The sequence below is a fragment of the Erithacus rubecula genome (assembly GCF_903797595.1).
Source record: "Erithacus rubecula genome assembly, chromosome: 3".
Classification (NCBI taxonomy): Eukaryota; Metazoa; Chordata; class Aves; order Passeriformes; family Muscicapidae; genus Erithacus; species Erithacus rubecula.
Genome location: NC_136689.1, coordinates 61,816,755 through 61,830,600, shown reverse-complemented (window position 1 = coordinate 61,830,600; position 13,846 = coordinate 61,816,755). Strand labels below are relative to the sequence as shown.

Below are 13,846 nucleotides of genomic sequence, written 5' to 3'. Positions count from 1 at the left end.
AAGTGAGCAAAGCAAGCTCCTCCTCTTCAACAGGTTCCTGTAAGGGAGATCGAGGGAGTTGCCCCTTCTTCGAGACTTGAGCCAGAAGAGGCACAGTGGCAAAAGCAGGACACAAACTGTGAGTCCAAACTTCATATAATTCTCTACCCTAAGCTCATTTGTTGTTTGGTCCACTTTCCTCTCTTCCCTGAGCCTCTTCTACTCAGCTTCACTCTTAACTAGATCATCTTTATCCACTTCCTGCAGACCTTCCTTCATGCTCAGTTCATTCAGCTGATCTTTTCCCATGGAATGCAGAACCCTACGTTTCACTGCCAAAGCAGCTGCAGGGGAGCAGAAGACTCAAGCACATGCATCTTCCACTGAGACAGAGGAGCTTGCTGCTTGCTTGCTCCAGGTCTGTTTCAAGGCAGGAGGGAACTAAAATAGCTTTAAACACTTATTGCTGTTGAAGATGAACATGTGACTACCTCAAACTGCATCACCACTAAAGGCTTAAAAATAACGTGGTTTGCTGCCATCTGCTTACATATCTTTCCTCCACCCTCTGTTGCTCTTGTCACTTCAGGCTGCTGTAAGCTCTTCAAAGCAAAGATGGTCTTCTCTGCCCTTGCAAAAGACATGCCACTGTGGCACCTTCCCTACCTCATCTTTGCTTAGCTCTCATCTTGCACTGTGCTACAAATAAGAGAGTTGACAGTTTTATAATTTAATCTTAATGGAGATATGGATTGAAGCAAACAGGACTTTCATTTTGTGGTATCTGCCCAGTTGTAACTCATCCCTTACATGAATTTGTTGGTCACACTAAGATCTCAGGTATTGATCAATGATGTAATTGGCATCCTATAGTAGGACAGATGATGTAATTCTTACCCAGTTACTGAAGACAGTGACCTTGAGACAAATCAGATGGTTGAGTAGCATAGATGGTTCACTGATTATAAAATGCCCTTGTTTTAAAACTAAACTGTTATCTGTTAATTACTAGGGAGGAACAACTACAACAAAATGCCAGCATGTCACAGAAGATGTAGCATATCTTGACTTTTACCAGCAGTTACATGTTTGTTTTGACAGGTGACTTTTGATGGTTTTGTTGCTGCTTTGCTTTGGCCATCATTTCAATTTACATTAGGCTGACTCCTGTGAGCTTAAGAAAAATATTTGGTTTGTTAACCAGGCACACATTTTAAAAAAAGTAAAAGTGTATGTGATAGGACAAATTCTCGTAGATGGGAGGAGAATATATGGCAAAGTTTTGCCAATGGGAAAGCCTAGTTCCTCCCTAGTTCCAAGGAGACATAGCTTAAATTTACATTTCAGTAAGAGGCAGCAGGGCTTTTCATTTGAATACTTAATAAGTGACAAGCATTGACCACCAGCTTTTGCATCTAGATAAACAGTAGGCAAAACTCAAGGAAGTCATGGGGATAAAAGAAATAAAGCCACTTGCTGTGGTTGTTAATAATGTGATAAGGGAAAAGACATTTTTCTTTGAGTGGAAAGAGATTCTGAGAGACCCCAGTACAAGCATAAGAAACATTCAGTTATGAGAAGCATGGATCCTAAGAAGAAACCACAGGTTTAAAAAGACAAATGGTTGAAGAGCTATTTTTGGTTCTACTGTTGGTATTTTCTTCTTAACAACTAATGTTCTTTTGGCCTAACATTTGCTGGTTTGTGTCTGAATTTTTTTTATTCTTTTGTTCCTTTCTTTTTCATCAACTGGCACATTTGCAAGATAAGTATTAAACTGAAGAACTTAGCAGACAACTTCTCAAGAAGATCATTACTAAAAGTAGTGGAAGAAATTAATAATTTGTATGGATTTGTGACCCAGTAAAGAAGACTGAAGATCTAAAGAGACTAAAGAGTGATCTGTCTAATTAATTACTGCAATGAATTGATCTTAGGAAATCATAGAGTCATAGCTCAGTCAGAATCTACATTTCCCCTTCTCTCTGAGCCAGACTTTTCTCTGGTAGCTCGTGTTTGAAACTAATGAATATTGCAGGCAAGAATTTATTTTTCTGAGTTCAATAAGCATGTACTTTCTATTGCTTAGATACACTTCCCTGTTTTATGGACTTTTCAGGTCTTCTGTTTTCCCACAGTATTTGCTTAATATAATATTGTCAAATGTCCAGGGGATTCCTAATATGTAAGATCTTACAGTCTACTAAAAGCAGTTAAGATGTCTGGTTCTTTATGTTCAAAGGACCTTGTGCTTGAAAAGCCTTCATGCTGTGTCTTAGTGAAAATTTCAAGTTTCAGAGGAATGAAATAAGAACGCTGATGGATGTGGTCCCTTCAGTAGTATTTCTTTTCTAAATAGGCAATAAATCTAGATGTGGATGGTTGAAATTGTGAGAAAGTCATGAAAAGGAGGAAATTGCTTTAATTCTGTAATGCCAAAGGAACCAGAAAACCTCTGTGGGTCTTCATTTTTCAGCAAGCTTCTGTAGAGGGCTGCAGCCACTTCAAAAATTAAGTTTATTTGGCAGGCAGAGGGTTCCAGTTGTGTGGGGAACCCTTCCTCACAGATCAGTGAGATCTGCTCTCCTCTATGGTTTCATTACCACAGCTTTGCATGAGCTGGGCAGCTGCCCTCCCTCATGTTTAGAATAACAGAATCATTACTGTTGGAAAGGACCTTTAAAATCATTGAGTTCCACTGTTAACCTAACCTAGTCCACCACTAAATCGTTTTCTTAAGTGCCCCATCTGTGTGTTTTTTAAATACCTCTGGGAATGGTGACTCAACCACTTCCCTAGGCAGATTGTTCCCATGCTTGGTAACTCTTTCCATGAAGAAATTTTTCCTAATATCCAATCTAAACCTCTCCTGGCACAGCTTGATGCCTTTTCCTTGTCCTGTCACTTGTTACTGGGGAGAAGAGGTCAGCCCCCACCTGGCTACACCCTCCTTTCAGGCAGGGCTAGAGAGTGATAAAGTCCCCACTAAGCCTCCTTTTCTCCAGGCTAAACAACTCTAGCTTCCTCAGTCTCATCAGACCTGTGCTCCAGACCCTTCCCCAGTTCCACTGCCCTTCTCTGGACATGCTGCAGCCCCTCGGTGTCTCTCTTGTGGTGAGGAACCCAAAACTGAACACAGGACTGGAGGTGTGGTCCCACCAGTGCTGAGTACAGGGGGACAAACACTGCCCAGGTCCTGCTGGCCATGCTATTGCTGAAACAGGCCAGAATGCCATTGGATTTATTGGCCACCAGGGCACACCTGGGCACACACTGGCCCACGTTCAGCCAGCTGCTGGCCACCCTCCCCAGGTCCTTTTCCACTGGGCAGCTTTCCAGCCACTCTGTCCCAGGCCTGTAACATTGCATAGGGTTGTTGTGACCCAAGTGCAAGATCTGGTACTTGGCTTGTTGAACCTTATAAAACTGCCTCAGCCCATTGATCAGCCTGTCCAGATACCTCTACAGAGCATGTCTACCCTCCAGCTGATTAATGCTCTCACCCAGCTTGGTGTCATCTGCAAACTGACTGAGGGTGCATTCAACCCCCCTGTCCAGATCATAGATAAAGACATTAAACAGAACTGGCCCCAATAGATGAACCCTTATCATCCTTGTTGTTATTTGGTTCCACTTGGATAACCCCATTCCAGTTATGCCAGGGCACCTGGGAAGGTGGGGCAGTCACATTAGGGAATGCCTGTGCTGTGCTGGACAGGAACTTGCCACCATTGCCCCCTGTCCCTAATGTGACTGTGTTCAGCCAGGTGGAGAGAGGCCAGGGAATCTTCTGTATCATGCATCCTGTCTGCCTGCTGGGCCTGTCCCAGAGGAGGTGGGAGGGTGCAGTATTCTATCTCTCTCTCTCACTGATGCTCCTCAACCTACTCCTTCTTGAGCTCTCTCAATAAGCAGAGGAGTTGCTCTACTTGGCCATACAACTCCTACAGCTGTTCTCAGTACTACTGGCTGCTACTGGCATAATATTGCACGAGGTACTGAAAGGCTGAAGGACAGGGATCATAAGGGATCAGTGATGCTGATTTGCCAAATCATTTTTATCCTGTAGGTCACCCTTCTGCTTGAATCCTTTTCCCCATTTTTAAAATTTTGCTCTTTCATTCTTCTGTCATTCATTTGCTCTCTCTGCTCTCATTTGTTCAATGTGGTCACAGCTCAGTTACCTCAGCTAACTCACATCCTTGACGTGGAGCCTTTATACATTCAGAGACAGTGGCACATCATTGAACACTTTCTCCCTCTATAGTACTGCTTCAGAGAGTGAAATTTGCTCTGGGGCTCTGGAGCAGACTTCAGTCTGTGTATCAGCTCCTAAAGTCCAACTGTTTAACCTGCAGCACACCCCCTGCATTTTGCTTCTGCACTTAGTTGAATTGTTTTGTTGTTTAAAAATGAAGTGACAGTGCTTGTCCATGAAGCTTTCACTTCATGCGAATTCCTTTTTATATTCTCATTTCTCTGTCAGCTACTGCCTTGCCCTCCAAGTTTAGATAGCAGATGTCAGGAGATTTAGACCTTCAGATGATTCTTCACATTAACTATTTTTCTCTCTTTTTCTCTCTCTTTGCTCACTAGGATGTCAAAACCCCCCCAGTCCTCTAGCAAAGTCGTGGGTAATAAATCAAGCCATTTGTCCCAGATCCCTTCATCTCTACAGCTTTTAAAAGCTGTTTCACAGCATGGAAGTGGAGGTTAAACCCTGGGCTATTTTTCTGCACAGGGAGTTTGTACATGGCTCTTCTCACCTGTGTTTCATGTATGAGTAGAGACATGACTTCTTGTTCAAGGTTGCTCCAGGTTATCTGGGAGAGGGGAAGAGCCCAAACCTCTTCTGTATTGCATTCAGTGTGATCTAAGGCTCAAGGATGCTTTTTCCAGATGCTCACTCACTCTTGTTCCAGGAAACCTCCCTTTTCTTCAGAGCCCTTTGCTCCCCTGCCCTGTGACTGTTTTAGACATGCTGGGTAGGCTGTCCCTTGAGATGTCCTGTTTCCAAATTACTGGTATTTTAGGGTATCTATTGTGGCAAGTCCATAACAATCTGAACCTTAATTAATTGTATTTCTTTAGATACAGGGAGGCACTTTCTCATCTGATGTAAGTTGCTATAGCTCTTCAACCTAGAAAAACTCATGGAGGTTTGCACCAAAGCACTATCTGGTGAATTGTGGTGATGGAAATCTTCCTCACACCTCTTGCTAGACCATGATTTTCATGTTGGAATTGGGGAACTGGGTCTCTGAAGTCAAAGCATGTATCCTCTTCTTCCTAAAACGGTGAAGAAATCTGGACAGAGTCCAGTTAATTCTGGTTTATTTTCTTGCCCTGAGAATATTGAGAATTTCTTCACTAGTGAGTGAATTTTTTTCCACATCTGTTCACTGCTCAGCTAGCCAAAGTGGAACATTATGGAGACTTGTTGCATAGTCTAGGGAGTGATGAATTGTGAGAATGAGAGATCTGTATATCTGATTTTCCTGGAAGACTCAAAGGAAAATCATGATTTTTAAAACATGGAGACTGAGTTGTTACTGCTTACCTAACTCAGCCTCTGACTTCAGTTCCTGACACTTAGGGATGTGGATGTTATTAGATCGGGTTTCCAAAATTCATGTGAAAGAAAATTAACTCCTGTATGCCCTGTGAAATAAATATCAGGCTGTACACATCTCTGTCTTGTCTTGTGATCTGAGCAGTTACACATTTTCAGAAAATAAATATATATTTGGATGTGGTATGCTTCTTCTTGCAGCAGTTCTGCTTGAAAGTGACAGAATTTGGCTGAACCCTTTGCTCAGCCTGGCACTCACACCGGGTTGCAGCTACATTCTCTTGTACTGTGTTACTCTTTCTGTAGTCAAGATACATTCACCAGATGGAGGAAAGGAGCTCTCCAGCCAGAGCACTTACCATGAGGATAGTAGAACACCCTTTGTTTGGCTTTGTTTCATTTCATCTCCACTTGGAGGAAGGTTTCAATTTTCCTCACTGCTTCTTTGGTCTTGCCTGACTTTTTAGGATTGCCATGAAAGCCTCATACTGATACATGCATTTTGTTTTTTCCCCATATATATTTACTTGTTCAGAGGAAAAAAAACTTGGTTCACATAATAGACCTATGTAATAGATGAATGCAGAAGACAAGACAATGTTTGCAGAACTTGTTGTTTTTTTGTTTTTTTTATTCAGATAGATGAGAGCCCAGAAGTCCAACTTAATAGAAGTCAGCAACTTAGAGCTCTGCCTATATGGAAATAAGAAAACCACACAGGCTTTCTTTGTGCTACAGCTCTCATCGTGGTTATGAAGATATGGCAGTAATGTTCCAGATTCTCCCAGTGTAGATGTAGCTTATTATGGACAGTACTAGTCAGGTGTTTCTATATTTACTGCTAGAAATATGTGGGTTTTGTGATGGTTGAAGACACCTGAACACAACAGAGTTTGTGACATACAGTGTGATGGGGTTGGACCCCTGACTTTTATCTTAGGAGGTTTTCAGAAAGTCTCAGCAGTGTTTTAAGTCCCTTTGAAGTCCTGTTCCCAGCTCCCTGGTTTCCAGTGGAACACCTGAGAGATCAGCCCATCTGTAGCTTTGCTCCATCCCTACATTTGGAGGCTGCCTGCCTGCTGCTCTTTAAGACTTCTGTTTTTTAAATCACCTCTGCAAATTCATACTTAGCCTCTCATTTTGGGGAGGAGAATAAGTAGGAAGCACCAAGGCCTGCAAGTCAAGTTTGCCCTTATAGGAAGGTCCCATCCAACAAAGGGAGGGATCCCATCTAAGTGGGATCTATTTTGCAGGTTTTTTCATTTTCTGCTTGTACAACTTACTTAAAATTTGAGAGGTTTAGCATCAGTGTTGAAAAGATGCTCTACAAAGCCCAGATCTGGAATGTTTCCATTCCAGAAGAATCTTCCTGCCTGCCTCTCTTTCAATAAAATTAGAAAGTTAGACCTTTTGCCTCTATTTCAAGAGAGTTACTTAAGGAGACAGTGACTTTACAACTCCTCTCTGTCATGCCATAAATCTGGGTGGTAGTCATCTTTGAGGAAAAAAACGTTTCATACCCAGTTGCTCTTTTCTTGTGAGGCTCAGCAGCTGTGGTGGTTCCCTTTGCAGAGGGTTCAGGAGTGTAGCTGGCACCCTAGAAAATGAAGAATACTTGAGTCATTTGCATAGTGGATCAGAATCCAGCCTACCCAGCTCCTGGAGCAAAACCCACAAACTTTCACATTCGAGTAATCTGCTGAAAAGCTACATGAAAGAACTAAATGTTTGGTTTAAAGAAATTTTATTTGCTTTCTTGTAGCCAAGTCACCTGTCTCTTAGATGGTGAAGGTTATGTATCAACATGATTTTTGTGTCAACTTTCTTTGTCTGCTGAACTACAGTGATCATAGATTGACCTTGCTTTCAGACATAAGAACAGTTGTTTGATTCAGGTGTCAATATCAATGTTTGTGTCTATAGAAACCAATCAACATTTCCTGTTAATTTTTGTAAATAGGCTGTTACTGTGACACTTAGATTTCCTGTCTCTTGCATATCTGAATCAAAAATTCACTGCACACAGTGTTGTCTTGCCTTCTGTGTAGGTTATCTATTGCCTCACTAATAGGAATCTTTATTGTAGTGTGTAGTACTCATGTTGAGATATGTCCAGACATTCCTGTAGCCTGTAATCTTTCATTTGTGTTCTACATGGTGGATTTGTTTGAGGGACTTTCTCAGTATTAGCTGTAGGAAATTGCAAGTAACGTAAGACAAGCAGGTTGAACTGCCTACAGTCAGCATTGCACAACACTCAGGATTTTTCCAGGATAACCTTTTAAAGTGACTTTTTTCCAAAAGCAGTGGCAGTTTAGTGTTGATTTTTCTTTCTTTTTACATTTCAGCATGAATGATTCAGGTTCTCTTGAGAACATGATACAAAAGTCTGCATTTTTGTACCTTTTTAAAAAATGGGTCAGCTGTTCCATTTGAGTACCTGTGTAGCACCTCCACATTTGGAGGTGAATGTTTGAAATTTGGATGTAGAGTTTCCCCAATATTAGGGCTTTGCCTTCTCATTTCCAGCAAAACTTGTCCATAATCAGTCAATATATAAACTCTGATATCTCTCATTTTGTACCCATACAGCAGGAGCTCATTAGGTAGCATTGAATAGGCTGCATTTTAGAGCTGAAGAACTTGCTTTGATATTTCTACACCAGTCTCCTGAGGAGTGCTGTGGTCCTTTGCATATAGGAGGCAAAAGAATGGAGATTGTCCTCCCACGTTTTCAGCAAAGCTATTGTTTGCCCAGACTGGGTGCAGCAGGAGGAAAGGATGGAGAGAGAGCACAAGCTGTGGAGGATGTGCTCAGGAGTAGTAGTGAGGAACACAGCACTGTCTGAACCAGGGGATAGTTAAGGCCAAAAGCACCAAGTGTGGGGACAGCATTTTGGAGCTGGTGTTACTGTCAGAGGTGGATTGTGTGATGTGGTTGGGATTAAGCTGAGGAACTGAGAAGGAAGCTGATGTAGAGTCTGAGGTGGGAAGCAGCAGAATTTAAGCCACAGAAAAGGGAAATCTCTGTTTTGTACATTGGTATGGAGTTTGTGATTACTGAGGCTGCATTTGGATACTGCTTGTCCTGTCTGGTATGAAGATACAGGATCATTTTACCTATGGTTGTTGTAGCCCAAGTGCTTGATGCAGCCTCATGGCCCTACTGAGACAGCAGGCTGACTCATGCAGTCCTGTCCCTCTGCATCACTGCAAAAACCCTGGTGTGAAAGTGCACAGTTTAGCTTAAACCGCTGCTAAGTCTGTTCAAAGTGTCTCACTTCACACTTGAGTGGATGAGGAGCATTCACACAGTTTGTTTGAGCAGCTCAGTAGTGGAGAAGTGATCGCCATCAGGAGGATGCAACAGGTGTGTTGCTGGCAGTAGCACCTCGTGTGAATGCATCTCTTTCCACCTGCTCCCACCCCTTAATCTTGCTGTCCCTGTGCTGTCAGCATGAATCTGTGACTCCAGACTGGGTGTCTTAATGCTACAGTTTTGGTTCACGTGAGATCCTTGATAGCTTGCAGTCATCTCTGTTCCTCCAATAGAAGAGGGCTGTTTTCATTTAAAGGTTTCAGCCCCAATGGTTTTGACCAGTGTAGGTGCCCTCATGCAGGTCTGCCTCTGTCAGCACAAGCTTCCCACTTGCTCACTGCACCTCCCCTTGGAAAGGACCCTCTTTGGTGAGTGCTCCCCAGCTGGTTGAAGGCAAAACTGGATTAGCATAAAAGAGCCTAAGGAGTAGTTTGTAGCTGCTCCAGTTTATTTTCACCATAATGGATTACAAAATGCTTTTACACCAGACTGCTAGCACTTCTGAAGGGAGACAGTCAGCACAGGAAGAGGGGCAGCTGGTGCTGAGCACATGTGTGGGAGGAAAATCTCATCAAGCAGGATAGCTGGGTTTGGAAGGGACCTTTGTCCACAGTCTCAGTCTCTCTGAGTCTCAGTTCTGTCTCTGTGATAAGGGAAAAAATCCTCCTGGGGTGTTGTGAACATGTGCTAATTTTAGTAAATCAGGCAGTTAGGTAATATGGTGACAGCCAGAAAATAACCTAGAAGGAAATAGTTGTTCTGTCTTTAAAGCAGAGCATCTAGGGCCATTTTTAATACTGAGAATGAAGCAAACTGAGGATGGCTTATTCAGTGATACTGAAAGCTATAGTAATAGCTTTACTATACCATGAATGGCACTATTTCCTGTGGAAAAAAAAAACCCTGTGTGATCACAAAATTAAGAATAAAGTTTTAATGTTACACAATTGGCCGCATTTCTGGTATTTCCTTTCCTTTCAGCTCCTGATTTAACATTTCTGACATGTCTATATATGTAATGAACTATTTGTGACCAAGCTCACAGTTGCTCATACTTTTTGTCCTATGATGTTAAACATTTTAAAAAGGGCTTAGAGGACACTGACACATCTCACACGCTTGCCAGTATGTGTCTTTAAGCACATTTCTGTCTCCCAAAGTGCTTATCTCTGGTTCTTACAGATGATTGTAACTTTAAGTGAAGGAGATAAGAGGGGAAATGTCCTTCTAAATCTGGTAGAAAACCATGGTTGGTAATTTTTTGCAGATCTCCCTGTTTAATAATTTCTCTGAATTTGTATGTCCCTGCTTTATAACAGGTGAGCAAGAGGTACAAAAAAACCCCTGAAGTTATGAAACCACAGATGTTGTCAGAAGGAAACAGAGCCAGATTAACACTGATAATTAGGCTTAAATAATTTTGAAAATGACACTATCTGAAATTAATTTACTTGCACAAAATTGCATGTCTTACTGTATATCAGAGGGAACAGGTACACTGATAAGTAAAAATACAGTTACAGAATACTGTCTGCTGAGTGTGCATCACTCCAGCTGATTTCATTTGGAGTTGTGAGGATTAACCCTGAAAACTAAGCATGCAGAGTCTAAGGTGCAAAAAGAAGTCAATGTGAAAAAGCATTGGTCTTGGCAAGTTTGTTTGCCACAGAGTAAATGAAATGAACTCCATGTGTAAGAGCAACCCGTGAGTAACTGGCCTTGCTGAGATGTGAGGCCAGGGTGCCTTGCTGTAAGCAAGAGGTGGGTCACTGTCACACCCTGCCTGGAGGGAGCTGCCCTCGCTGGTGTCCTGGGGCCGCCTGTTGGCACCAGCCCTCCCGTGTGCCCCATGCCCGGCTTGTCACAGCGGCTCGGCGCTCCGGCTCCGCAAGGTCACTCTTCTGCAGCGTGGGTAGAATTAAAACAGCGATGGGAAGTGGCTTTGGCGTTTTTCCAGTCTTGAAGAGGTAAAAGATGTACCTTGTTCAGGCAGTCTGTCTTTTGAACAGCACTGGGGCTTTTTTAGGATGTTTAATAGTTTGACTTTGCTGCTATTCTGTTTGTTTTATTCAGCCAGGGACATATCACAGATCTATTTTTTGATCAGGCAGCATTCCTGTACTATAATAATTCACAAGCCGAATTCACACACTAGTTGTGTGAAATGCCTGTTGATTATTTCTCTACATGTGCTTCTTGCCCTTGTCTCCCCTTAGGTACAGTTTACTCTGTGCAAGTTGTAAACTCCATGGAACAGGTGTTTGTACAGTGCATAGCACAGCAGGACCCAGCTATCATCGAGGTGTCTGGACATGCTCTTATGTAAGTAAGGGTACTCTGTCTTGTGAGCAAATAGAATAGTTCACATTGGCTGAACTTGTAGAGTTTCCTGTGTGCAGGCTGATAAGAAAAGGGATTTTTCTTTCCAGGCTGAGAGGGGCTTTGCAAATGTTCTCCCAAATGCAGCTGGCTCTTTGGGCACTGGACAAAGACATTATTTGGAAATAGCTTAAAAGTTTAGAGATGGCTCTCCACATACTAATGCTCCCAGATGAGTTAAGGGGGGGAAGTTCACACCTCTTGTGGTGCTTTTGTTTCAGTCTGCCAGGCTGCAGACTCAGCGCGAGTGCATCATGCAGGTTTTCATAGTGAGAGCTTTTGTCGCTCCCAGAAGTGCTAGAAACTTAATTGCTTTCAAAGGCAAGCATGGAATCTGGAGGACCCGGTACAACCTGCTGAGAGAACATAAATCATGAGATACTATCACGTTTCTGTGCTTGGGCTTGCGTGGAGTGAGTTTGCTTTGTGAGCGAATGCCTTTGGAATACATTGGTGGTTTTTTGTTGATTCTTAGACATAGCAGTAATTGTTGTTGGCTTTGTTAACAGGCATCTATGTTCTGTTCTGAAGTTACTGTTCATGTCTTCTAAAAAGTGTGCAGACAAAAAGAAATATTTGTTCTGCCTTGAAATCATGAATGCATTTCTGCATTTTAATGGATTGATAGCCTTGATCCAAGTTGTTCCCAGCCTGTGTCCCTTTACATAGGTATGGAAAGAGCTGGTCAGTTGTTACTTGACCACTGCTGTTTATCTTCACTTATAGACGGCTCTTGGAATGCCAGTGTTTACTTGTTCCTTTTTTTAACACTAGTTTGCCAGCTACTTTTGTCCCTAAACAAATGAACCATGATGGCAACTGAGAAGAAACTGCCTTTTGTAGATAAGGACTAGAATTTTCAAATGGCCTTATATAGTGTGCATCTCTAGGTTTTATTTTCCAAAGTAGTCCTTGTGAAAGTTTGTGGAGCGAGTCCTTCAGTTGGTCTGGGAGGTTTTTTGTAATTTTATCCACAACCCAGTTTTAAGTGTAGTTTTCCTCATCTCCTTAAATGATTAGTTGATAGGCTCTCCATTCATAAGAATACTGTTTTGATATATTTTGCATGGAAACTGAAGCAGGAAAAGGTAAGCCAACCAAATAATCTAGGGTCTTTTGATCAGTTTCCATTAGTATTAAAACAGTAATCTGTCCTATTAGATGTTAGAAAGGAAGCTTAGTGTTTAAAGAAGATAAACATGCCAATTGACATTCAATATGTCTTCTCAAGTCACCAGCAGAAACCTTGTTGAACCTTGTTGGCAGAGGTGCCTTCTGCAAGGGTTCCTAAAAACACCTCCCCAGCTCTTGGCTTAGTTTTTGAAGTGGTCTGGCACTGCAGTGGGTCTGGTGCCAGCGCTGAATGCTTGGTCTGGCTCCAGTTGGAGCTGAAGAAAGGCTGAGTTTTAAGACCTCTAAGATGCCTTCAGGTCCAGAAGAAACTGGAATAACGTGTCATCCAAACTGTGGTGTATTCCTAGAAATTGATGAATATGTTGTTTTAATTTGGGGTGTTTATCTAGTTGAAGTTACTGAGATCTTAATGCTTCAAAGAGAGTTCTGCAGCTCTTTAAGATTGCCTGGCACACAAGCAAAGATCTAACTTGCTTTGAGCTGCTGACAGTTATCACAGCTTTGTGCAGACACACCTTTGCTGGTACTGACAAAAGTTTCACATCACTGTACTCTCCTTGGCTGGTGTGCATCTTAAAACAGTGCTGTACTTCACAACTTTCACACAGAAAATGGAAACAAGGGGTGAGCAGCTACAGTAGCCTCTTACCAAAGAGTTGGTTTAAAATGCTCTGATCTGCTGTTTGAAAACTGGACATTTAATGCATTACATTGCTGTGATCCAGTCCACTCTGCTGAAATCACACTGGATGCAAGAGTAGGCTTTGTTCTGTGAGAAGGACAGTAGCACGTGAAGGAAAACATGATTTTCTTTCTGTAACACTGAGTTCCTCCAAACTTCATAGATAACTGAAAAGTCTGTTTTCAAATCTCTGACCCTATATACAAATAAAATTTCTGTGATTTTGGCTTTTACTAGAAATCGTGTCCAGCATGCATCTGTGTGACAAGGCACTGGGATATTAGTACTAAATATATACTTCCTAAAGAAACTCCTTTCAAATCCAGGGTGAAAAGTGAAGAGGCATTGAAAATCCCCCTAATCTGTATAATGGATGACCATATTTTTCACACAACTGTCAGTAACAGCCTACCTGTTGATGCAAGCTTCATATAAAGAGTGTATTGACAGATTTAAATATATTTAGTCTCCTAAGACCGTAAATTGACATTGTGGTGGCTGTTGGCCACTTCTGTGAGCCCTTGCCTGCAGCTATGGAGTTAGAAATGAATGGGCAGACTCTGGCTGGCAACACTGGTGTGGCAGTGTGGATATATTAACTTTACTGATTTGTTGGGAAAAGAAGTGTCACAATTTGACATTCCAATGGCAAAACTATCAGTGTTGTCCGCTGCTGGATTTACTCTCAGTCCTTTTCCCATCTGCTAGGAAGGCATTGCAGCCTACTAGAGGAGTGGGAGATTGCACTGGCTTTGGGAAGCTTTCAGCAGAGCCGAGCACA

General features: G+C 42.2%; 1 protein-coding gene across 14 annotated transcripts in view; it reads left to right on the top strand.

Annotated features, from left to right (window-relative positions):
* Positions 1–13,846, top strand: part of ATXN1 (ataxin 1) — a 258,971-nt gene that overhangs the window by 143,942 nt on the left and 101,183 nt on the right. For 3 of the 14 annotated variants that reach the window (XM_079301677.1, XM_079301674.1, XM_079301670.1), the window contains one exon: positions 11,087–11,192. The exons of the other annotated variants lie outside the window; for them this stretch is intronic. The gene's annotated coding sequence lies outside the window, so the exon portion shown is untranslated. The remainder of the gene's footprint in view (positions 1–11,086; positions 11,193–13,846) is intronic. 14 annotated transcript variants of the gene reach the window in all.